Source organism: Aphidius gifuensis, linkage group LG4 (assembly GCF_014905175.1).
Source record: "Aphidius gifuensis isolate YNYX2018 linkage group LG4, ASM1490517v1, whole genome shotgun sequence".
Taxonomy (NCBI): domain Eukaryota; kingdom Metazoa; phylum Arthropoda; class Insecta; order Hymenoptera; family Braconidae; genus Aphidius; species Aphidius gifuensis.
This window is the reverse complement of record NC_057791.1, coordinates 19,781,660-19,808,753: the sequence shown is the minus strand read 5'-3', so window position 1 is coordinate 19,808,753 and position 27,094 is coordinate 19,781,660. Positions and strand designations below refer to the sequence as shown.

The following is a 27,094-nucleotide window of genomic DNA, read 5'->3' as shown; positions in this document are numbered from 1 at the left end:
TTTTGATGAATAGTATTTATTTATTTTTTTTTGTCTATGTAATTTTTTAAATTATTGAAAATATTTATATTACCAATGATGGTGATTTGGCCTTTCATTTTCCTGAATTTGTGTGCAAATATATATGAAAGTTTTTGAGTCATATTTACATGTGTGTACATTGATAACTTTTACCTTTTATGCAAATGAAATTTTTTTCGATGGGTTATATGTAGGTTTATTAACAGAGCAACTGGTATGCTTTTTTTTTTTTTTTTATCAATCGGTTATGGAGGGTGAATAACGTTGTTTATAAAAGCTGAAAAGAGATACAAGTAATATGGATAATTACAAAGAATATAATCCTTTCATATTCTATATATAAAATCAATGCTGTTTTTTAAATTAACAAGAGTTCACGTTATAAATTAAAAATACATTTTTTTGACCACTGTCAATTTTATCAAGAAACCACAATATTTATTTTGAAAAAAAAATTCCAGCAGCCTTTGATAATTAATGTGAGCTAAAAAAAAATTTCATATAATAAAAGTGAGGTCAAAAAATATATTTATAAAATTAAACAAACAGGATATGGGAATTAAAAATAATTGAGAAAAAAATAAATATATACAAAATTTATAAAAATCCTAAAATCAAGAAAAAACTTTTGACCTTTTTTATTTTTAAGCTCGATTCAATTCTCAGTGACAAATTTGGTTTTAAATAATTCAACATACTTTGCTATTCAAAATGAAAAATAATTCTCAAATTAATTTTAAAAAAAAAGTCCATTAAAATATAACTATTATTTTTTTCTTTCTTTTAATAATCATTAGTAAATAAAAATTAATTTTATATAATATATAATTCAACCCTCAGAGAAACTGGTCAAATATAATTATAAAAAAATTATAACGCGTGACTGTACTTTGGAATTTGTTGTTTTTTTTTTTTTTCTATAAACATGCTTGTGACTTTTGCCCCTGTGGTATATTCGCACTGTGTACATGAATCAAATCTGAGACCTCGAACAAATTGAGACGCGTGCGAGAATGGCAATGTAACATTCTCATCTCTCTTTTTTTTTTCATTTTATTCTCTTATTTCTCTCTCTCATACCCTCAATTAAAATCATGACACTGAATGAGTTTTTTACGTTCTTCTGGCTTACACCCCTCTCGTCATTTGACCTTTAATGACTTTTTAAAATTGCCATTTATTATCTCTCTACCTTTCTCCATTTTCTCTTACTCTTAAATAATTTTTCTCTCTGATTATATTCTCACACTATTTAAAGATATAAATTTTATAATTATTATTTTTCTCAAGGCAAAATAATAACTTTTTTAATTCTTTTTCATCATTTTTATTATTATTATATTTTATAAAACAAAAAGATGTGATGTTTAAGAGGGCCACCACATCGAGGACCACCATTATTATGTCTTCTTGGATTTGCTTATATGGACTGTCATTGTAAATTCTTGTATATATTCCATACATATGTTGGCATACACACGCCATGAATAAATATGTATGAGCAACTCAAAGAAACATTGAAATTATTCGTTACTTTGCTACTTTGTTTATCCTCTACTTACATCTTCATATAAATAAATTTATATTTTTTATTTATTTTTTTAACATACATGTTGGTACATTTTTATCTTTTTTTTATAGCTGATGTTTTCAGTAGTGACCAGTAGTATCATTCCATTTTTTTTTTCTATGCTTTTATATATTTTAAAATACTTTTGACAAATTTATTTTTTTTGATGGTCTTTTATTATTTTTATTAATTTATAAAGTGCATACTCGCACTTTGTGCCAATCGAGGTTCAGAGTTAAAGTTCACGTATGTATATATACGCACTCAGCAACAATTAAATATGATTGAAAGTTGTTTAGTTTGTCGGTTATATTGTGGTTGTACACTCAACGACTAATGTTTGTCCACCGAGTTATGAGAATTTTCATAAAGCAATATATGCGCAGAGTTACTTTATGTTTAACTTTATTTTATTAACCACCAAACGATAACGGTGAAGATATAAAATACGTAAAATATATATAAGTTATTCTCTGTTTTTTTTTTAATTTAATGTAGTTTTGAATGTTGGATAGTATGTATAATTGAATTTTTGTTTTTTTCAAACCGTACTTTTTCTGTGATAATTTTTTTATTTATTTAGTTTTTTTTTTTTTCATGGTGGCTTTGATGGAGGGAAATGTGTATCATGCAGGATCTCCACTCAAACAAATTACCTGCCATATCATAAAAAAATATGTTCTCGTCATGAACATTCTGTACGTTTCAACAGCTCATCGTGTTTATTCATGTCGATGAATCATTGATATCCGATGATGTAATCTCTCATCTTATCTATGTTATTAATTTTTAATTTACAAAATGATATTACATTGAGGGTGCGTTTATGATAAACGATTTTAGTTATTTTAAATAACATTTATCTTTTGATTTTATGAAAAAATAGGAAAAGTAATTTATTGCTTTTTTTTCTCAACATGACAATAATAATTTTTGAATATATCGCATTTATTTAAATATGATTTCACATATATACAATTGAAAATTTTATATATAAAATGCATTTTTTTAAATTGAGTTTTTACGACAGAAAGCGTCCAAGAAAAGTAAACGCGGCAAGTTGATACGAAGTCACGAAAAAAGACGAAAAAAAATATAATAAAAAAATTTTAAAAAAATATAGAAAAGAAGTTTGAGTGTCGGCACAGGTCGTATAAGTAGATATCGAGTAGCAGTAGATACTCTTTCAATCCAATCGGCTCTTATTTCATGCGACGCAGACTTATATTTCACTCCCGGATGTAGGAGGGCAATTGAATTCCCTTATAAAATTACTCCTTTCGTTCGCATTTCTCCTCTTCCACATTTTCAAAATAAAAAAAAAAATAAATAAAATCTTAAGCACAAATGAAATTTTAATATTATTATCCCCAGTGATTCATTCATTCAAAAAATGTCAGTATCAAATTTTTTTTAAGTCCATTCATATTTTAAATTTTTCAAATCCAATTTGATTAATTTTTTTAAAAAATTAAAGAATTCTTAATGTCAAAATATATAAATATATAAATTGAAAATTCAGGCATGTTGTTGTAACTTTTTGTATATGCACATGAATAGCGTTTTACGATCGAATGAACGCGGCTTTTCGCCGTCTCATAACTCGTTTTAGCCTATGACCGCTTAAATCGTTAATCCCACATGTTATAAACGAGTAAGCAATATTTATTAATTAGCCATCTCCTATAAATTCGTTATTAGTTAATTAATTCATTTACAAATAAAAAAAAAAAACTAAAAATAATCAATTAATATAAAACACTTGATTACTAAAATTGATCCTGTAATTTAAAATAAAAATTTAAAAAATTAAAATCGAAAATCCATTAATTTAATAATTATTAATAGAAAAAAGTTTTGAGACTGAAATTAATTGTCGTTAAATATGACGAGGCATTATCATAATCATCATTATCACGAAGTGGTTAGTGTTATCGTTTAAAATCTCGCACGATTTTAAATACAATATATATATGCCTTTAATATAACGGGGCGTTATAACGACACATACAACACAACATCATGTTGTTTCAGCGTGACTATGGCAATTTCACGAACGTCACGATATTCATATACTCTCTTAAAAAGTGCTTTGGCTAGACAACAAAGTATCCAGAGTCATTGATGACAGTTCACTCTTCAGTCTTCTTCTTCTTATATATATATTTACTTTGAAACATAAAAAAAAGAAGAGAAAATTTAACATTATCCAGAGAATCACAACTCGACAATTTGATCTTGATATTGTTTGGAAAATTCGCTGGTTAAATATGAAATATATACATGAAAATAGAAAAAGTCAAAAGGTCTTGATCATACTCGTGGGAATAGATGGATAATAACGGATTTATGAACATCAATATGATCATTGTCAGCTAATCCATCGAGCTGAAAATTCAACCAATTTCCATCAGATTAATGCAAGAATTGGTGAATAAATATAAAGAGAGAAAGATAAAACATATTGAATATATATATATTTATAAATAATATTGGATAACAATAAATTTGATAAACATGGTCAATTTGAATATCCGATAACATTATCAAAAAGCGATACAAACATAGTTTGGTGGTGCGTATCGTAATGCGCACACCTTCTGTATTAATTTATAATAAGCCGGTTTAGTTGGTTTTCCCAACGAGATTCAGAGCTCAACTGTATAGACCAATGTTGCGTGACATTCAAAATGTTTCATGGTATCCATATATATATTTTATTTGATATTTGGTAATTCTCTATCTCACTTGACCACTCGACCACTTTTTATAAATTCGTCATTTAATACGTTCATTGGATTTATCAAAATATTAATTGTTCATGAAATTTTTAATCTTTTATTTAAACACTTGTTGATTTTTTTTTCAATTTTTAATAGCTCTTGGTATATCGAAATTTATTTTTATAATAAAATTTAAAATTATAAAAAAATTTGTTATTATTTTTTTAAAATTTATTTTAAATTGGTTTAATGCCAATGAATTAACGGTGTTTATTGATCAACTGTGTTGAAATTATGTCCAATTCACCCTTGCAATAAATGATATCAATGAGAACGAGTATTGGTATCCAATATTTGACTTTACATTTTGCTGTGTGTCTCTTCTCAACCAGACTGTATATATTCAAATTGTGCAAACAGCATTAACTCTCCTCCCATTTACCTCTTCAATTGTTGATAAAACATTTATATTGCAAATAAACATTGTTACTTTGTAATATAATTTTCATATAAATCAAGTTAAAAAATTGATCAAAATAAAAATTTAATTATCAGATTGTATTTAAATCATTATTTTTGTTTATTTTTTATAATTATTAATTTTAATTAATATAAAACGTTGATGATAATTAGAATGACATTGTTAGTTGAAAAAATAAAATGCAATTATAAATCACTGGATGGTATAACGATTATTTGGATAATTAAACTCATGAAAATATCATTTGGTTAATTTTGCAAATAAAATTTTATAACCAATACGTATTAATTATAATTAAATGAACAAGATTTTACATTCTGATTTTATTTATATAAATATTATTTATTTTTAAAATTAATTTCATTTATTTATTTTAAATGTTTTTTAAAGCAAATAATTTTGTTCGGTGTTACTGCTGCCGAAGGAGTTCATGGTGGAGATCTGAGCCTTTGCCAACTGAATTCATTAACAAGCTAAATTACCGTATTTGTTACTTTTATCGTTCCACCACTTGTACATTAATTTTTTTTTTTTTATTTTTTTGTTAACCCTCAACAATTTATTTATTTGAATTTTAAACAAAGATTTTTTGGCATAAAAATTCGCACAAAAAAAATACCAATTTATATGTCAATCAAATTTAATTATTCTATTAATTAAAATTTTTAAAGCCATTAATATTGAAAAATAAAGAAATAAAACTTGCATGGAATTTGTAATATTTTGATCATTTATTTTTTGCTGATAAATGTTGTATAAATTACTTGAGGCTACTGCTGTAAGATTGCATCTCTCTGACCATAATCGCTCGTTAATTCGTCATTGATTGATAGTCTTTAGTGCACATCAAGAACATTATTATACCTTCGAGTTGTAACGAGGCATACTGTGATCATCATTAAACTATCTTGAGATACATATAAATCGATTCATGGATAGCCATTGTAACAGCTAATAATTTACAAAACACTTTGCATAATATCATCATAATAAAACTCGTGAAATTGATTTATTTTCAAGCATCAATAGTGCATTATATTTATTGTTTTTTTATTTTAAATTACATATAAATAAATTATAATAAAAAAATATTAATAAAGGAAAATGGCGAGATAATAAGATGCACAAAAAAAAAAAGAAAGATTTATTTTTAAAATTTTATAAAAATTCGTTGTAAGAAGAGGATAAATAAATTGATCCTGAGAGAGTCATTTGAGCTTAAGCAATGACCTGACCAAACCTTGTAAAATAAAAAAAAATGTATGGTCACGTCAAACAATCTAGTTTCTGTATAAAGCTACTCTTCCCTCAATTTATTCCCTCAATTTAGTTGGTATAGAAAGAGAGAAAATGCAAAAAAAAAAAAGAGAGAGTGCTGGACGATAACTAATGCCTCCACTGGACAAAACCATGCTCCCGTGAAATTATCCAGTCGATAATTTTTGTTGTAGCTTTAACATTGAATTAGACACACACACACAAAATTCTGTACCAATGATAATACACATGTGAACCACGTACTATTTTTGTTCATTTACCAAAATAATACATACGATAATTTACTAATTTATTTTTCACTCCTCTTGGTTTGCATATAAACATGCACACACGACAGCAAATACAAAAAAAAAAAAAAATTACAACTACAATTGCAATTGTATTTAACAAAATATTTTCATTGCTTACTGTGTACACATTTAATTAACTAAATTAATTCAGTTAATATTTTCAATAATTTTTAGCAATATTACAATGAAAAAATAAAATAAAATAAAATATCTGTATTTTTTCTTTCTTTTTACATAGTACACTATGTGCTTTATAATATTTTTTATATAAATTTGCATAAAATCATTATAAAATTTATTTTAACCGTGACAAATTATAAGAGTACATGTATTAAAATAATAATAATGTTATTTTAAAAGAGAAAATATATACCAGAGGCTATTTCGTGCAAAAAAAAAAAAGAAGCGTGGACAATTCAACTAATATTTTAAAAATGAAAATATAAATAATAATAAAATGTATTTTATTAAAGATGCATGATGTGTTTGATGTGTACAATCTTTTTGCCCCATTTATACCAGAGGCGTTTTCATCGTCATTCTCAGAATACCAAGATACATCGAAGTATATATTTTCGAATTTCGACAGGTGAATTTTCTCCACCCACATGAATGATCAAGCAAAAATAATAACCACAATAAAACAGAGAGTTAAGAATAAGATTCCAAACAACTACCTCAGGCTTAAATTTATTATCATTATTATTATTTATATTTATTTATTTATTTTTCATTCAGTTTTTATTTATTTTTTTTATTTTTATTTTATATTTTTCAACCCCTCTCTTTATTCTTTTACACTGTATATACTTTAGGCTGTTAAAACAATGGAACTATATATCGTCGCGGCACATGCGTGCGAAATTGTATTAATTTATCGCAGGGCAATTACAAGGAGCCATATATTAGGCAGTTGAGCATATACGAGACTTTGCCATATTATACATTTCGTTGCCACGCGTTTATCAATGTATGTGAAAATAAAAAATAAAAGTAATTTAAATAAAAAAAAAAAGCTCATGAATTAAATAAAGAGTAAAATATTTAATTTTAAATTGTATTCTTTTTTTTGTTTGATGCCTGTGCGTTCATTTGCATATACGTTGATGGATCCAAGGATCCAAGTTGTCCAGTGTGCATAAAATCACAAGGATTCCCATTTGGGACAGGGATTTTCAAATCCCTATACACTTTTCACAAGCGGCTCTTCAAAGGCATCTATATTTTTATTTTTTTATTTTATTATCTTGCTTACTTTCGCTTTTGGTTATTTTACCCCTGATGGTAAAACTTGGTTGGTTTTGCCTGTGGGCTTTTGTGCTCGTGTCGACTCGACTTTGTATTTTATCTCTACTTTTTTTTCTGTCTCTTTCTCTTTCACTTTACTGATATTCAGCCGGCCAATTATTTATACGGGCCTCATACATACGTAATTATTCGATTCAATAGCATCAGTTGATTTTTTTTCTGGTGTTTTTTTTAATTTTTTTTTTTTTTACAAGGGACTTTATTCTGAGTTAAGAAGTACCGCGCACTGTCAGGGTGTTTTTTTTTTAAATACATTCCAATTCTTTTTTTTCGATTGTATATTTTTTTATTTTTTTTTTAAATGACAAAATAAGAAATTTCTTTTTTTATATAGAGATTATTTTAAATGTCAAGTTTTCATTTTTGATATGACATTATTTTAAAGTAAATATAGATAAAAAATAAATGGATTTTGTAGAAATATATATATACTTTTAAATAATAAAATTAAAGTCATGTTTTTTTTATTGAAAAGACCACTTTATTCTCTTATGTGCAGGGATCAATTCGAGAATCCATCATATCCAACACCACTTATATATATAACACGCAACCCTTCGTGAAGGACATATTCCTTCATATTTTTCATACATAGAATATATAGCTCGAGGCTTTTTTTTTTTCTATTTCTCTTCGTATTCCATCATCACCTACAATTCTTTATCGAAAGCAAAATATTTTTATTCATTCAGTCAACTGTTATTTCAATTATTCGCCCGTGCGCAAAATTACCACGAATAGTTGGCCACACAATGAAATCTTATTATACCCTTTTTCCCTTTTTTTTTTTTTTTTCCCCGAAGACAATAGTGTCTAGGCATGGATTGAATATAATTTTTGTTAATTTTTTTTTGCTGAGAATTGTATTTTATCACCATTTGAATAGCAACCTGACTGTGGTCAATCAACCAAATGTTATTCTACGATGAATAGAAAAAATAAATAAATAAATATAAACTAAACATAAATTAAGTAGAAAAAAAATCTAAATCAAAGATCTCATCATTACGAAATGTCGAGTTAAAGAAAAATAAAAATAGAGTACAAAAAAAAAAGAACAAAGAAATTTTGTTTGTAACATAATTCTTATGCCTCAAGTTTGTAATTCCATGTCAGTGACACACACGTGAAAGTGCAAAATGAAAGAGGCTGGATAGAAGAATAAATAACGTTAGAGAGATAAAGAACGTTTCCATGTCAAGTTGACGGGGATAAACGATTTAACGTTGAAATTACGTTCCCTACCTACGTGTCAGGCTCAAGAGGTGCAAGAAAAAAATAAGTGAACAAAAACAAAGCAAAAAAAAAAAAAATATAAATAAATGAATGAAAAAAAGACAAAAAAAAGTAGTTAAAAAACAAAAAAGAAAAATAAATTTATGAATAGATAGATAAAAGTACATAGAAAGATCTCAAAAATTGCAAAACAATACACGAAAAATTGAGCTTTTGCAAGCTTGATATAACACCAGTGTATGAAGCTTCTGAAAATCCGTTGATCCTACAAGCAGACACAAAATACTTGCATCAATATATCTAGGTCATATTGTCATATAGTGTATGAATAAGCAATGGCTTTTTTTGTTTTTATTTATTCAACTTATAAGATAAAAATATTTGATAATTTATATTAAAATACTCTTAAATTAAAAATAAAAAGAATTTTTTAAACAAAAGAACATTGGAGAACAGTGCGAGTACACATATTAAATGTGAAAAATAAAAAATAAAAACAGGGTATAGAGTGATATAGTAACCACGCAGTTTTGCACGAACGAATTCACGATTAAAGGACAAAACTGAACGATTCAACCATTGAATTTTCGTTGGCGTGTAGCAGAGCGTAGGTAGAGTTAATGACAACTGTCGGATTTGAAAATGCCTCATCCTCAATTTCCTTTCCAACATTTTACACAGTAAACCATCGTCAATTTGCCACGTCTGCAAAATTTTGAATTTTCATTTAACAATATTCAAAATGAAATATTTCAAATAATCATTTTTGGTTTTTTTTTTTATTTCAAAAGAATATATTTCACGTTTAATATTTTTTTGTGTTTTGAATTTTTTATATTTTTTTTTTAAAGCACAATTTGAACAGCCAATGCCATCTCTCAGTATTTCTCGGAACTCTGTCGACTTGTTACAGGTATTGTGTCTTCCTAACCATCTCCATTTCGTTATATTTTTATTTTTCATTTAAAACAAAAAAAAAATGAACATTAATTATTGAAATAATTGATGGAAAATTCAACAATTGAAATATAAAAAAAATGAATGAAATTTAAGAAAAATAAAGTTTTAATTGAGTGTAAGGAAAAAATTTTATTTTGTTTGAAAAAACAATTGACAACAATTTGTAGGAAATAAAAAATAACTATGTTCAAGTGCTATTAGACACACATGGAGTTAAAACTTTGATATTTTTCCAATTGTGAGAAAAAACGTATCGTTACTTTACACACTAGAATTTTTATTGGATACAAGTATAGAATTAAAAATAAATAAATAAAACAATAAAGTATTTTGCTCATTGTTAAACTATCACATTCATTTGTCTTGTTATATACTTTTAAAAACAAGAGTTTCAATTGATGGAAAAGATACACTTTTCTACACTTTGAACCTGATGACACTTTTAAAAACCACTTTAAAAGTTATCTAGTTTTATATCTCTCTTTTACTCATGAATTTTTTTCGTTATTTATTTATTTTTCTATTTTTTTTTTTCATTCATCCTTGACAAAGGCCAACGTTCATGTTCACTTCACTTGGATCCCGGCTGGTTGCACCTAATCCACTGTTCTGTGAGAATTTATCGGAAAATAATGGACCTAAGCGCACGGAAAAATCGTCCAGATACCGGATAAGACCATCATACAGCGTTGAAAAAAATAAAAAATAAATAAATATGACAATAAAAAACTAAAATGATCAATTCTTTTTTGATTCTAAAATGGCTTTTTATTCTTCGAGAACTCTTTGATGTCAAAAATTGACGCTTGAATGAATATTTGACATTAAATATCATTTTTTTTATCAACTCAAAAAATATCAACTCTTTTTTTTTTTGCCAATATTTTGGAATTAAATAATAATCATATAAAATTGGTAAAGAAAAATAAATCAAATAAAAACCATAGAGGATAAAAAAAAAAAAAATGAAAAATAAATAAAAGTTAGTGCAAATAGAGGAAGATCGTTACATCGAATTTCTGAAATCTAGGTGGAGATGAGATTGTAATTAATGATCGAGATAGAAGAGAGTAAAGCACGTGCGAAAAAAAAAGCTAGAGGTTCAAGTGAGCTGCCGGAAAAGACAACTGGGCGTGGAGGGGTTTGCTAAAAGAAAATGTAGAAGAAAAAAAATATAAAAACAAAAAAAAGCTTGCTTGCCAACAGAACGATGAGGATAGACATGATCCAACTTTGTTTGCTTCTATCTGGATTTATTTAACGATGTCACTCCCTTTGGACCTTAATGGTTGCATTCTCAATTTTCTCGTTTTTTTTTTTCTTTCTTTTTATCATTTTTTTTTTTTTTTATCAGCACAAAGAGAGACCGACTGACGCCCAAAGAAGGCACGACGAGTGTTTTTTTTTTATATATTTTTTTAATAATCTCCATTATTTTTGCTTAACGAGGCTCGCGAATCGACCCGGAGCTACCCACTACTGTATGCCACGGTTACGTCTGCCAATTATTTTTTTCCCTCCACATTAAATTTCGTCCCGTTCCCCGGCCATTATGTCTCACCACTGGTCCCCGGAATAGAAGTAAAAAGAGTTGAATAAAAAATAATGTGATGAGAATAAATAAAAATGAGTAAAAAATAAAAAAATAAATAAAAATGAAACAGAAACAGAAAAGCTGAATGGACTAGTTGAGGGTTAAAAATTATCTGTTTCGTTTTCCAACAGTGACATGCTCTTTTATTTTTTTTTCGAGATTGTTCCAACTGTATTGACTGATTTCTTAACAAACCCATTGTCTTTCTCAGTTTTTATAATTAAATGTTAATATTTTTTTTTTTTTAATTAAACATTTAATTGGATAATAATTGTCAAGTCAGAAATGTGTGTATATATAAAGACACTGGGAAATAATAAAACGAGTGACATTAAAATCTTAACAATAGATATATATTAATGATTTTGAAGGGTCAGTGTTTTGGCTACGATGTTGTATTGTTAAAAATCAACTGGTTTCTGGATATACAATTAAGAGAGGTATAATTTAAGTTAACTAAAGAGAAGATGAGAAAACTTACAGAATCAAGCAAGGGAAGAATACCCTCAACTAATATATCTATATTTGTTGTGATACAATGCAATTCCATTGGGCAACTATAGAAGATTAAGTAAAAGCAGTGGAATGACGTTGAAACGATGGGAATTCGATGAGAAATTAATCTTCCCGTTGATCACAAATGAAACGGAGAACAATGGCTTTCAATTTATCACCTTTTGATTAAACTATAGTAATTTCAAATTAAAAAATAATCATAATATTAAATATATTTTTTCATTATTTTCTTTTTCTTATATTTTTAATGATGAAATATTTATTTTTTTTTAACTTAATTTTCTTTTATATACGATAATTGTTTTTTACATTGCGAGAGTATCTTATGGGGTATTTTTTTTACGTGACAAAAAATTACAAAAATAAATAAAAATAATGTATCGATAGAAAAAAAAGAAAAATATTAAAAAAATGACAATATATATTAGTGCAAGTTTGAGAGAGGCTCAAGTCTCAAGTACTCAAGACCAGAGGTGATTCAATGGTTTGAAAAAAAAAAAAAAAAAACAGTAAAAATAAAAAATAACACGTTATCACTCGAGATCACGCTAATCTAACGCCTTCTCCTCCTCCCGCCCCCAAAAAAGCTCTGATAGGACTTGACTTTTTGTAACGACTTCTTCACTTTACTTTCCCCACGGCAACTCTCCTTCCCTCCTCCCCCTTCACGTATATATATAAATTTTTTTTTTTATTTCTTCATCTATACTCCCTTCATGGATATTTTTTTTTCTTTTATATTTTACCACTATCCAGCCCAGCAAAAAACCATTTCAGTAATTATCCGATAAGCAGAAAAAAACGTTGGGCTTCTATGCCAAGCTGTTGATGTATATATATATATGCGATATTCCAGATGTGTATATATGAAGATTCAACTCAGTTTCCAATTACGAAACGAGAAGTGCGAATAGCCCAATTTCTTTATTTTATTTTTATATCTTTTTTTTTTAATGTAATTTTTTTTCTTTATCTTCATTCTCATTTGCCAGATTCTTTCTTCGATTTTCTTCATTTCACACTTTCATATATATATTTTTATTATTTTTTTCGATTGCAGAGATCTCCCTTCATTTCATTTTAACCGAGACACATTTCTGGTAGACGTGAGCCTACTGCATAGAAACTAATTTGCAGTTGGTGCAATTTAAAAAAAAAAATATGTCATAGTAAGGATAAAATAATAATCATAAAAAAATATCGAAAACAATTATGATAATTGTGTTATTTTTTTTATGCAATGATTTCGAAAAAAAAAATTATAAAAATTGATTTCAAATTTGAAAAAAGTATTTTTTTATTTTTTTTATGCTTAAATATTTATCTATTCATTTATTTATTTATTATTTGGAGGGATTGGAATATTTGATTGGCTGTGGTAACAAGTGCAATTGGCAACTCTGTATCTCGGTGTTAAAAAAATAAAAAAAATCGTATGGAGAGAAATTTTGGTCTGTTCATAAATAACGTTTTTGCTATAAATAATCATATTATGTAGTTAAAATTTTGTGTATATATATGTGTGAAATAGTGGTCAATGTTGGAGGTACAAATACAATATAGATTCAGTAAAATTGTAGGGTCAGTGTGTGTGCTGTGACCACGATGTTATCGTGATAATCGCAACTCGATAATATTCTACAATAAATTTTGTCTACGATAACAAAGAAAATTTATATTATTGGAATATACAAATAGTTATAAACGCACAAATACGCAACCAATTTATATATTATTCCACAAAAAAAATATTTTTTCTTTTGACAAATAAAATATCTTTTTTTATTTTTAAATTTATAAATCATTGAGAAAGATAAATAAAAAATTTTTATCGTTATTTTTAAATAAATAATAATAATTACTCAAATGCAGTTGAATACTTTTTATTATATCATAAAGTATTGTCGTCATCATCATAGCTTAATTATATAATAAAATGTTTTTGTCTCAACTGTTTGTCTTCCCATTCCCATCAAGATCAACAACCCCTTTTGAAAACTTTTCACCAAGTTAAATAAATAAATTGTTGTGGCCCTATGCCAAATCTTTCTCATCTCTATTCATTTTTTTTTTTTATCATTACGATTTTTTTCCTATGTCTCAACCTTCAGTTTATCTGCCCCCCAAAAAATTTATCTCAGTCTAAAAAATTTTCTTTTGTTAACAATAAATTTTTACAATGAAAACTTGAACAAATAAAATATAATTAATTGAATAAAATAGAGTAGTTAGAGTATTTTTTTATTTTTTAATTATTTTAGATAAATTGAATATTACCTGGACAAAAAGATAGTGATATAAACAAAATAAAAATGTTATGAAAATACGATACAATGCATACTGTGTGCCATTATGCTGAAAATGCTTTTAAGGGGGCACTTACTGTTTTAACTTTTACGAGGTCGTTAAACCAATGGGCGGGTACCCACGTATAAGTTTTTTTTAAAAAACTTTCTCTGTATGCACGCGCCTCTGCATTTAGTTACAGCTTGTTAAAACGTAAAATCTTCTCGTTTACATGGTGGAAGAGGAGGAGACCTTTAACTCGACGTAGTCCAACCATTTTCACTGCAAATAAACTCTTTTTCTTTTTTATTCCAACTCTGTAGTTTTTTTTTTTTACCAAATAATTATTCTTCAAAGTATTATATAACAACACAAATAAAAATTTATTTTTTGTAAATTCTGTAATTATTTAAAATTCGAAAATATTATTTTTATTTGAATTGTATTAAAAATTGAGCAATACGCTTGTTTTTTTTTATTTCAAAAAATTTCTTCTTCTACATTTGGTTTAATTATTATGATTGCAATTTTTTTAGTTTTTATTTTAATCATGCATAATGCAAAATCAAATAGTCCTCGAGGTGGTGGTTATAATAGAGCTGTTCTTTTATGGTCGTCTCGATGGTATTTCTATATACACGAATCACGTCAGAATACATTTAAAAAAATAAAAATAAAATAGCAAACAATTTGACTATTCGTAACGACTAAAACAAAGACTACAAAATTGTATATTTTTATTGTTATAATTTATTCAATGACACAAAGAGCATGTGATTCTCTTGATGTTTTTAAATTACACTATATATATATATCAAAGCATAACAATTATTATCATAGTTGAAAAAAAATAAAAAAATCAAAATATATATGAATGGCTATTGAGCTATAATATGCATACTAGGCTTACACGATTTCCATGACATTAGCTAGGCAAAAGCGTTAACGCGTGGGCGCAACAAACGTTCTGGAAATAACTGAAATTGCATATTGGAAATGTGGCAGTATGGCACATTGCCAAAAGTAAACAGGAAAAGAAAAACTTAACATAATAAAAAAAAAAAAATAAAAAAAGGGGCTAAAGGAAGTACTACACTTCAAATTCCTAATTCTTTGGAAAAATTGAAAAATAAAATAGACAAGAAACTGCCCTTTATATAGACTACTAAATTCAAATTGGTATTATTTTTCTAAATTTATATAAAACGTCTGGTATTGATATTTATTATTGACTTTTTTTTACCAGCCAAATTATTTGGCATTATTCCGAAAATTAAATACACCAGGTATATAATAAAATAATTATATATAATCAAAGCAAATAATTTATTTTGTAAATAATTTACTTTGATGTTGTTTGTTAGAATGATTAATCATGATATATTCTATGGACGAATCATCTAATGTGATTTTCATGGTATATTGTCGCTTTGTATTGACCAAGAGGTGATTCATCCAAGTACCAGGATTCTATACAGAGTGTTGAAATGTTCCTGTAGATTTCAAATAATCAGTTCAACATACATGTGCATGTATTGCCATGAGAATCAGACCTCTTGGTTTCAATTCTATTTAACTGATAGCCATTCCGCGTGATTGGTTAATGTGAATCATGAATTGGAATCAGATGTGCATCAAGTGGAAGCGCTAATACACGATGCGTCATTGATTTAATTAGTCTATAATTTCAACAGTCCAAAATCATCTATCTATCTGACTATTCTATACACACAATAGTCTTCCATCTACATATACATACCAACATGTACAAATAGAATTTAACAAATATATATTTAAAATTTATATTCAAAATATTGTGGTTTTAAATCTAAATGCTAATTATCAAAGGATTCGTAAATGTACATGTATTTACTGAATTGTAAAACATCAAAATTTTGGTAAGTGACAAAGGGAATCAAGGGATTCATAATATATTCATATGGTTTCTGTAAAATTTTCTACAAAAGCTCATACAGACAAAACTTGTAATCCTCAACTTATCATATATGTGTGCATATTATTTGCTTTTCATAAAATTCAATAATACCATAATGGTCAAGAATATATTATATGTAAAAATAATTATTGATCAAAGCTATTTAAATGTATGGATTTCAATAAATACATGGCAAAATTTTCAAGTTATAAATAAAGTTTAAATGGCCATGTGATGTTATTAAGTCAAATGATCATTTTGAAATATATTCGTATATTGAAAAGATATTATAATCATGTCAGTTACAGAGTATTCAATTTATCAGAATTCATAAATGGCCATTAGAGTGTTGCCAGAAATTGCCCGGCAACTGCAGTGAATGGTTTTCTATTGAATATGTGATTTTTGTAGTCTTGTCATTTATTACTTGAGTAGTTGAAGCCAGTCTCTAATTGCTTTACAAATTTTCGAAAAAGTTATCGATGCGTTTTCTCAGGAGAGCTTTTAAAAAAAAATAAAAAAATAAAATTTAATTAAAAATCGACCAATCGAATGTTAGAAGACGTCGTTTTTAATGATAGAATATGTCTATTAAAATAATCATTTAAAAAATATATTTTTTCTATTCCATGGTTATCTTTATTTTATATTTTTTTTTTTTTTCAATTTCCGTTTCCATTGAAATATTTTGTATTGTCTTTTTCGTTGATCCGGCTCTAACTTTGATAAACTTTTTTGTTAAAAAATATATATGTAGCTAAGGAAGCCCTGAAAAGCGCGAATTGTATTGTATTCTAGTCGGTAGATGGAATTTTTTTTTTTTTGAGCTTTTTTTGTTTTGGTCATCATGATAGAGTACAAAGGCAGGAAAGACTAGGTAGTTGGTTGCAAGGCGTGAGAGTCGATAACGAGAAATAACAGGAACCAAGCATTGACCAAATGTCCAATAGTATTGTTTCTCTCATCTTGGTAGACAGTCAAAGGATAATCCTGTAGAAAAGCGCTGAACTTCATCCGGTCAAACGACACAATCGTCTTGTTTCAACAACGCGTTGATTGTCTTCAAGCCTTCTTGAACTTCTCATTCCTATTTTTCCTTTGTCTCTTTCGTTACTAACCCAACTCTCTTGCACATGCATTAATCATTCCAATAATACATTGAACAGCCATCTTGTCATTATTTCATTTCCTACATCTGACACACTATGGTTAAATTTTATTTCCTTCATTCACCAGAGCTTTTTTTATCTCCAATAATTTTTTATATTTTTATTTTTTATCAAATGCTTTTGTCGTTTGAAATTATTTGAGGAATTTTGCAGTTAAACTTTTCAATTGGATACTACAGTATGATGGTAAAGATGAAACGAATGAAAACAAAGAATAAGAATAAAAAAAAAAATCCGCATGTGAAAGAAATGTTGAAGGGAGACATTGGGGTTTAAAAAAAAATAGAAAGAAAAATGGCAGGGTCAATCGAGGAGAGCATATGCGGGTGCCTGATTGCTCCCTTGGCTGCAAGTTGTTTTTTTTTTTTTTTCATTTATTTTTTCTTTCTTTTTTCTTTTTTATATATATTTTTTTTCAAATATATATATGTTTGTGTGTGATGAGAGAAGAAGAGATGCTATTTGACATTTCAAACTAAAACATCATGTAATAAAGAAAATATAAAATTTATAATAAATGATTCATTAACAAGAAAATATTTGCCTATTAATTTATATTATTTAAGAATTAAATTAATATAAAAAAAAATTAAACAATAGATTTTCGACTTTTCATTGGCGAAGAATTCATGTGAAGGGTCGATCGGATTTGAAAAGGTCTATGAACAATGACCACCATTGATACGTGAGTATGAACCAAACCAATTTTCTGTCTCTTTTTTGACAATACTATTCTTGCTTAAAATTTTGTCTCATTTTTTTTTTGTGCTATGTTCAGCTTTTCAAGAAAAATATCCTGATGAGTAAAAGCTTCATTGCAACAATGAACAACGATCGTATTATCAGTTAAGAATTGATAATGAAAGAAATGGTCAATGAACAGATAAAGAAATTGAAAGATTATCATTGTTGGTCTATCCCGGGACATCAAGGTTTCTCGTTGATTTGCTCTGATCGATTTTTACCTCTGATGTTTGCTAAATTTTGTTATTTTTATTATCAAATAATTTTTATTATGCTCAAGACTCAAACTCACATAATACAATTTTTTCTATCTATACAATATTTCTATAAATTTTCCTACAATAATATATATTTATTTATTTTTTAAAAATATTTTTGTATTGTTAAATTAGAGTAAATGAATATAGTGATTTACAAATGATGATATGAATGAATGAGCCTTTTGTATGCTCCAACAAATCGTCGAATTTTCCAATAATAATTGTTGTTCAAAAAAAAAAAATCCAAAATAAAATAAAAAAAGATGATGATAATAATAATATTGTTAACTGATGGAAAATTTACAATATGGAAATAGATAATGTCAGGTCGATGGACATTTTTCTACATCAGTGATCACAATGTAACAGCGAATCATCCATAAAATGTCCAAACTTGCAATCACAGCACAACCATATCTGTTATTTTTTTTTTTTCCCCAAATTTTTATCCCTCAATTGTGTGATGATAAAATAAATAAAAAATAATAAACAAAATTGTGTCATGCTTTAGTATAAAAAAATATTCATATTGAAACAGTAAATAAAAATTATAGAAACTTATTGACAGACATGAGTCATGACAAATCTTTAGTGGACACTGGGCGATATTTATTTTGCATTTGTTCACTTGTGTTATCCATAAAAACCCAGTAAAAAAATAAAAGAGAATTTTTTTTCTACACCAAGTAAAAGAGGCGTTCAAGCATGAAATCCAAAAAAATCACATGACTATCCCCAATAATTTTGAGCTGGTCAGATTTTTCCAGGTTTTAGGTTTATACGACATGTATAAAAAAAAATAAAAAAAAGGGGATAGTATAAAGGATCAGATTGGCTGATCCCTGTTATAAATCTAGGCAATATAAATTTATAATATAAACATGGTCAAAAGCGTGCAAAGAATCAATCTAAATAAACAACGAAAAAAACAAATATAATAAATTAACTGAATTTTATATTATAAAAAATTATCCAGTTGGAAATATGTGTCAATAAATATGTTCAATAATAAAAATAAATATTTTTAATATTTAATTTTTAAAAAATACTGTTGCTTGATCATCAATTGATGACTAAAACTTAAATTAATTCATCGTCAAGCTGAAACATTTGAATAGTTAGTCTGCATACTCAAGATATAAAATAGAAAGAGAGAGATGATATTGAGTTACCCAATGCAATCGTCGTCATCTCAGATCAATCACAGAGTTTCTGGATAACGTAATCGGAAAGTCCTTTATATCCAGCAAAACTAAGTTTCAAGGCAATTTGTGTGTCTCTTTGTAAAAATAAATAGGAGTGGGATTGAATGAATTGTGGAATGAGAATTAAACAAGGCTTCAGCAAACCTTGAAAATAGAAGAAGAAGAAGGAAAAATAAAAGATATAAAAAGAATGAAGAATAAAGCAGAGAATATAAAGTTTTGCATGTCTTATTTTTTTTATTTATTTATTTTTTCATCATCAACAAGGTGAACAACGTCCTGCAGCTTATTCTGGACAGTAAAATTTTCTCTACTCTTTCATTTTCTTATTTTTAGTATTTGTATTTTTCTTTGTATTTTAAGTAAACACATACTAAAATGGAAAATAGTATGCCCACTAGGTTTAGTCTCTCTTGATAAAGATCCGGACGTGTATCCTACATTTTTTTTTTTTTTTTACCTCCTCCACCACCTGGTCTAGGCTGTGTATATATGTTGCCACAGTGAGAACGACACAAGACCCTCCTCTACAATTTCCTCCAATTCTTTTTCACGAAACAAGTTTGTAAAATGCAATTTTACCGTAGGTTGACAAGTCATCTAATCGCAAGCAGGCCATCTTCTACTATTTTTTTTATTTTATTTTTATTTTTTTTGCTGCTTCTTTGTACTTTCTCATTGGATCTTCTTGAAGTTGGTTATTTTTTTTGTCTGTATATTTTTAACATTTTCATCCTTTTCACTTTTATAAACTTTTATTTTTATTTACGTTCATGACATTGTTGCAATTTTACTATAACAATTCTGTCACACCCCCCTTGGTGTTTCTGTTATTTTTTTATTTTTTATTTTCTACAAATTCATTTCCCTCGCTTAAACTCCAAATAAATTTTTTTTTCATTTCCGTCAATTTAATATTTTTTGATTTTTTATTTTTCGTTAACCCAAGTCAAATACATAATTTATCCAACGAAAAATAAAAAAATAAAAATGAGCTTTGTATTTTTATTCCAATTCCAGACAATCGGGATATATTTTTTCAATTTGACATTATTTTTTTTAGGCTGAGAGGGATATAAAATTCAATTGCTCTGTACAATTATGGTGTACAATTGTTTCATCAATTTTATAGAAAATTTTTCAATGTAATGAATGGTAATTTGAGCCGATGGGAGAACAGTGGTGGTATGTTTAACACAGACAATCGCATAGTCAGCAGAAAACAAAAAAAAAAAATAAATATAAAAAAAAAAAAGAAGAGAAAATTGGAAAATTCGAGTGAAAATGCACGAGACCTAGAGTTTAGTATGAGAAAATAAAATCGGGTAACAATCCTGAAATTACGATATTCGCTTGTCCCAAGGGGGATTAAGGGTGAATATCGGTGGGATTCACACCGTTGGTCTCATTTTGTGTGTCTCAAACTCAGTTCGCTATTACAAGTCTCTTCCAATTTTCTCTTCATTTCGAGTGTCATGGGCACGATGCTATAGTAAGAGCTAAAAATAAAAAATAAAAAATAGGCTCTCGGGAATTTTCAACCAGTTAAATTGGTATGAAGTAATATTATATTTTTTATTTTATTTTTCATTTTCGTTTTTAGACAGTTAAACTACAAACTCTTTCTTTAAGACACTTGAAATTTTCATGTTTGCCAAAACTACTTGTATGCCAAGTCTAATTGGATATTTAAAAAAAATAAAAAAATAATAACATTATTTGTAGATTAAATTTTAAATAGTCTTATATTTAAATTAAATTTTACAAGTCAAGTTAATACGTAAAATCGATTTGTTATGATTTGGATTAATTGTGGTGATTGTGATACGATATAGTATAACCAGTAGTATCCTCAATTAGTATTCAACGGTGTTGAGATAAGCGGACTAACCAAAACTGGACGACACTGAGCCTATATTGGATTCTGTTGCCGATATAATCCAAATACAATTCTATCCTAAAATTCACAATATCAATATTAAATTTAAATAAATAAATGAATTTATAATTTTCAATTAAATCGTATGGAATAAATTACAATTTAATTTTTTTTTCATTTCATTTTAATTATTGAATTAATTAAAAAAAAAAAAAAATTTAATCTTTGTTTATTTGAAATTCAAAAATGACCAAAAGTTGATGTTTTTTTTTTATTTTCATTGTCACTCATTGGTTGATAAATTACATCAATATGTAAAACAATATTAATTGACTTTTTGAAATTAATTAATTAATTAATTTTTGAAACTTCAAACAGATAGGTACTTGATGTTATACTACTCTCGTGTGGCCGGTATGACGTAGATACCGAGTGAACAATAATTGATTGAATCCAGTAATCGGCTGCGTATAATCCTATGGTTCTGTTGGTGATATTGCCCGGTCACTATATTCCATCCACATACACATATATCCTTTATATCGTAACACAATTCACGCGTGCATTCGGTCTCTATATGTGCATCATCATACCACCCTTTATATCCCTCAAAAATATTTCGCTTTGCGTGGTTAGAAACTCGATTCGTTGAACCGCGTAATTTTGTTTTCATATTTCAAACTGAGCGTGATGGAAAAATCATCGTCAACATCAAAAGCGTTTTTATTTATTTCAATTTTTTTTTTTTTTTTACATAACGAGTATGTGTTATTATGATTTTTTTTTATTAATTACATTTGTCTGATGGTTTTTTGATATTTATTTATTAAACAAAAAAAAAAAAATTTGCCAAATTAAATTTTTTTTCAACCAATTTTCAAATAAATAAATGAAAAAATTTTATGTTTAATCAATTGTATAAATTTTTATGAAACAGTTGACCAACAGTTGTCAATTTAATTGTGAATAAATTCTTCTTGTAAATATAATTCAAACAAGGGTAGTTATCGATATAACAAAAGATTTTTTTTAATATACAAAAACCACGTTGGAACCACGGGGTGTTTTTTTTTTACAATAAAATTGGAGTTTAGTCATATCAATTTCAATATCATTGTACAGTTAATATGTCATTTTAGAATGGCATTAGAATCGCGAGAATGGAGCAATGATAGCGAACTCACCCTTCCGGCAATAATACCCGAAAAAAAAAAAAAAATTACATATCCCCAAGAGACACAACAACATCCCATCTGTTCATATACTATTTTTTTCTTTTTATCCAACTTCTATATCGCCATTGGTTTTTTTTTTTTCAACTGTAAAAATTCTCTTATCAATTTTCCATATACACAAAATCAGAATAAAATACTCGAGCAAAAATGGGTATAGGTATACAAAAAAAAAAAAAAAAAAAAGACTTTTCAACTGACCAGGGGACTTGTTGGATTTTTTTTCGAAATTTATTTATATATATATTTTTTTCTATCAAGTCAAGAGAGTATTGATCCAAGAAGCTTCTCCAAATGACGCTAAAGATTCTTGTGATAACTGGTAAACTATATCAGAGTTTCATTGGGTAAATCGTGAATTTATGTTGGACGAATAGTGAACGATAAGCGGTTGCCAACGATATAATGGGGCCCGAGGCTCGCCTCACAGTCTCGAAAGCAAGATTTGCATGACAATACATTGGCATCATTATGTCTATAGACCAATCAAATCAACCCCTTCTCTTCTTCATCATTTTCAAACTGCGAGAGTGTTTATTGGCCTCAATGTTCATGCAAATTATTGTTGGACAATGTGTGAAAGTTATTAACGCACTGCACGTGTTATTGTGTTAATAATTACACACACACACACATGAACATCTGTGTGTATAAATAAATTATATCTTGGACTTTATTGATATCACTTGCAAATATCATAAGTAATCAATAATTTATTGTTTTTTTTTTCGTTTTCTCTCTAGACATAAATTTATCTGATTGATCAATTTAAATATCACAAAAGTTATGACCATATTTCGAGCAGACAAAGATAAAAAATAAAAAGTGTTATCAAGATTCGTATCATTGAAATAATGGTTGTTTACATGAAGGATCATTTGTCAAGAAGTTATGGATATACAGCTTGTTAGATTACTTGGTATCTACATTGAAACTCTAGAAGGACATCATCCTGTCCAAGAATTATTATTAACCACATTTTAAAGTTCAACATTATCTTAATATTATTCTACATCATTTATTTCAATATGATATAAATTTACTTTGGCATGAACTTTGATTTTTAATTATCTCAAGTAGTTTAAAGAGCAAAGAAAAAAAAATTCATATCTATATGTATGAGTTATCTTTGGATAATTCAAGTGAGTGTCAGGTAAATTTGACAATTGATGAGCAATTTTTATGACGTTATAATGTCTATTTAAAATTCATAGAAATATTATTAGCAAAAGCTAAAATTAAATTTCTTTTTTTAATGTTATGATGAAAGGAAAAAATATCAAGTTTGAATTATTATGTTGTGATTTGGTTGAAGGATAATATTGTGAATATGAGAAGCTTTGATCAGTTGTACAATCAGAGATTTATTAACAATGAATTACAATCACGTATTCAAAACCAAGTGGATTTAAATAATTCAAGATATCTTTTCTTAAAAGTGCTTTTAAAAATAAAATAAATAAATAAATTACAGTGTATTATCGAATGACGCCAATGTGAGATCAATATCAATGAAAAACCCACACGATATGTTAAACTTGGTAAGATTTAGATTTAAAAATAATTATTTTCCTTTGTTGGATCGTGTGTACACCCATTCATTTAGCACAATTAAATTATCTCTTGATACTTGATCTTGGTATAAAAAGAAATATATTTTTTTTTAATTTTAAACTGACAGGTAAATATATCTTTATTTGTGGGTGTCATTAACGTAAAGTGAGATGTCATTTTATTTATACACGAGTAAAGTATTGATTTCTTATTCATTTTTTATTATTTATTCATCGCAATTTTTTTAAAAATAAATTATCTTTTTAAAAAAAGAAAAAAAGGGTTTAATTTGACTTAGGATAAAAAAAAAATAATTACAATTAATTGTAGTAAGAATTAATAATTCAAATTATGAACATGACCTTGTCACTCAAAAAGCTAACTCGGGTTTTCTATGTCGACCACTGTAAACACTTTTGCTCAAACTAATAATATTAAATTACGTGGTTTCACAAAAGCAACCACTTAAATTAATTTTCCATATACTAACATGAATTTCACATCGACCTCGAAATTCCAAGTCTCATCTCTTGTAAAAGAAAAAAAAAAAATAATGATAAAACAAAGATTTATTATATATTTTATTCCAATTAAAAAACTTTTTGTATTTTCTTTTTTTTTTTTTGTTAAATAATAATGATGAATAAATAAATAAAGTTTTAATGATAAAAAAATAACTATTGAATAGGTTCTATTACGATTAATCAGACAATTTTAACTTTTCGAAAGGTAATCAAGGTATCTCAGTCTTTCACAATTCATTTGATGCAAGATCTTGTCGGAAAAGTTGTTAGCACATTTAAACGAATCAAAAGTACCAACACTATTTTTTATAGTCAACTTTAAACCATGCATTTTCTTTTAACTTGACGCATGCAATTTCTTACCTCTGGATTCAACGTTATCCCAACCAGCCAGCATCTTGTTAGATTTTCTTGTTCTATAACAGAATCAGACTGAATTAGATAAAGAAAAAAATAAATCTAAAATAAATAAATAAATGGTAAGAAAAAAAATAAATAAACAAGTAAAAATTAAAGTTAAAATTGAAAGCATAAAACTCAAGTTACTTTTCGTGCATCTCTAAATTTCGATCATGTGATAGACAAAGTTGCTATTGAATAAAGTTTCAAGAAGGGGTGTTGTACTGTCTACGAGACAAACTGAATATGTGTTGGCTTTTCTTGATTGAGCTACCACAGTATATATGTATACGAAAAAGCTGATTGGAAGCCAAATGGAAGGCTGTTTGAGCCTCTTGGAAAATTGTAGCAATTTTACCAAAATTCAACGAGCCTTCATAAAGAAAACACTTGTATAAAAATTGCCATGTAATCCAATTTTTTTTCTTTTTTATTATATAATTATTGTGATAATGAATTTTTGATGAAAAAAATTTTGTTATTTTTTCTCTTTTCCAGATAAAAAAAAAAAAAGGTATAAAAATTCAAGTGTAAAAGAGTAAATGATATTTTATATATACTCTGAATCATATAGTAACCTTTTGTACAATTTAACTGGCATCAGCATTTATCAAAAAATAATGAGCTGAACCATGAAACTAGACCCTTAACGTGTCCGCATAAAGACAGTGTTATAAAAAGGCTTGTTTAAGATAAAATATATATAATGATAATAAACTATTGTTAGTTGAAGTACAACTGAAAGACGCACCTGTCTCAATGCGCTTAGTCGTTGAGAATCTTGTTGGTATATATAAAATAAATAAGGAAACGATTTTCACTGGGCTTATAACGGAAATTGTAAGCGTGCGTTTGACATGAAAAGAGCGGAAAATGTGACTGTCGAGTGTACAAAATAAAACCATAAATTGTATAAATTGTATTTTATATATTTCGCATTATTATTTATAATTTTACTTTATTATATTACTTTTATTGTCCTAAAGTTATAATGAATAATTATATATTATAATCTTACTAATATTTTTTGTTTTTATATATTGATAATTTATATCTGATGCAAATTTTAGTTTATACATGATAATTATAATAAAAGTAAAGTCGTACGAGTTTAGTGTATCAAAGTTTTTTGGTGTTGGTATACCATTTCAAGCTCAAAATGGGCTTGTGGTTGTGGATTTGTTATATCCAGCTTTGGCTGTACACCACCTTGAAACTTACCAAAATAACAGGGACACAAAATAGATAGAAAATAGAAATTATTCACAATTTAAAAGAGCCAAAAACTATATATATATAAAAATAAAAATACCATGTATAAAATGAAATTCACTGACGTACAGCTGTGCAAGCCCATACTCTTCAGTCAACCACAATTGGGTATGCAATTTACGTGGTGTCCGACCTCGACGACATTCTCACACCTTGTTCAAAATGAAATGGCCAACTCAAGTCTTCACCACACACACCTACTATTCACCCTGTAAATTAATAAAATTTATCATAAATTAATTTTAACAATAAATATTAATTTTTTAATTTTATAAAAATGGAAAATAAAATATAAAATTTATTCATTTCGAACTTGAAAAGTTTGACAACTATTTTATAAATTAAAATTAAATATTTATTTTTTTTTTGTTGAAAATTAAATTATTTAGTTGACAAGGGAGATGGGAAATAGTTTGTGTGCATGTGTGTGTGGGTCTCTGGAGATCAGATGCCAGTTCGACACGTAGTAATGCAAATTTTAGGTTGACTCGGTGTCGGAGGTAATGCGTATGTTAATTATTACGCGTTGGTCTCCAACTGTACGATACATAATTTGTTCAATTTACAAGCATTAACCTGGCACTGGGCATTTAATCGGGTTGAATTAGGTTCTGTAAAACTGGTTGACCACGTTCCATGAAAATGCTATTTCAATTT

At 27.1% G+C, this 27,094-nt stretch overlaps 1 protein-coding gene across 1 annotated transcript in view; it reads left to right on the top strand.

The window, feature by feature from the left end:
- Nucleotides 1-27,094, top strand: part of LOC122854033 (peroxisomal hydratase-dehydrogenase-epimerase-like) — a 96,265-nt gene that overhangs the window by 62,182 nt on the left and 6,989 nt on the right. The gene's annotated exons all lie outside the window — the stretch shown is intronic.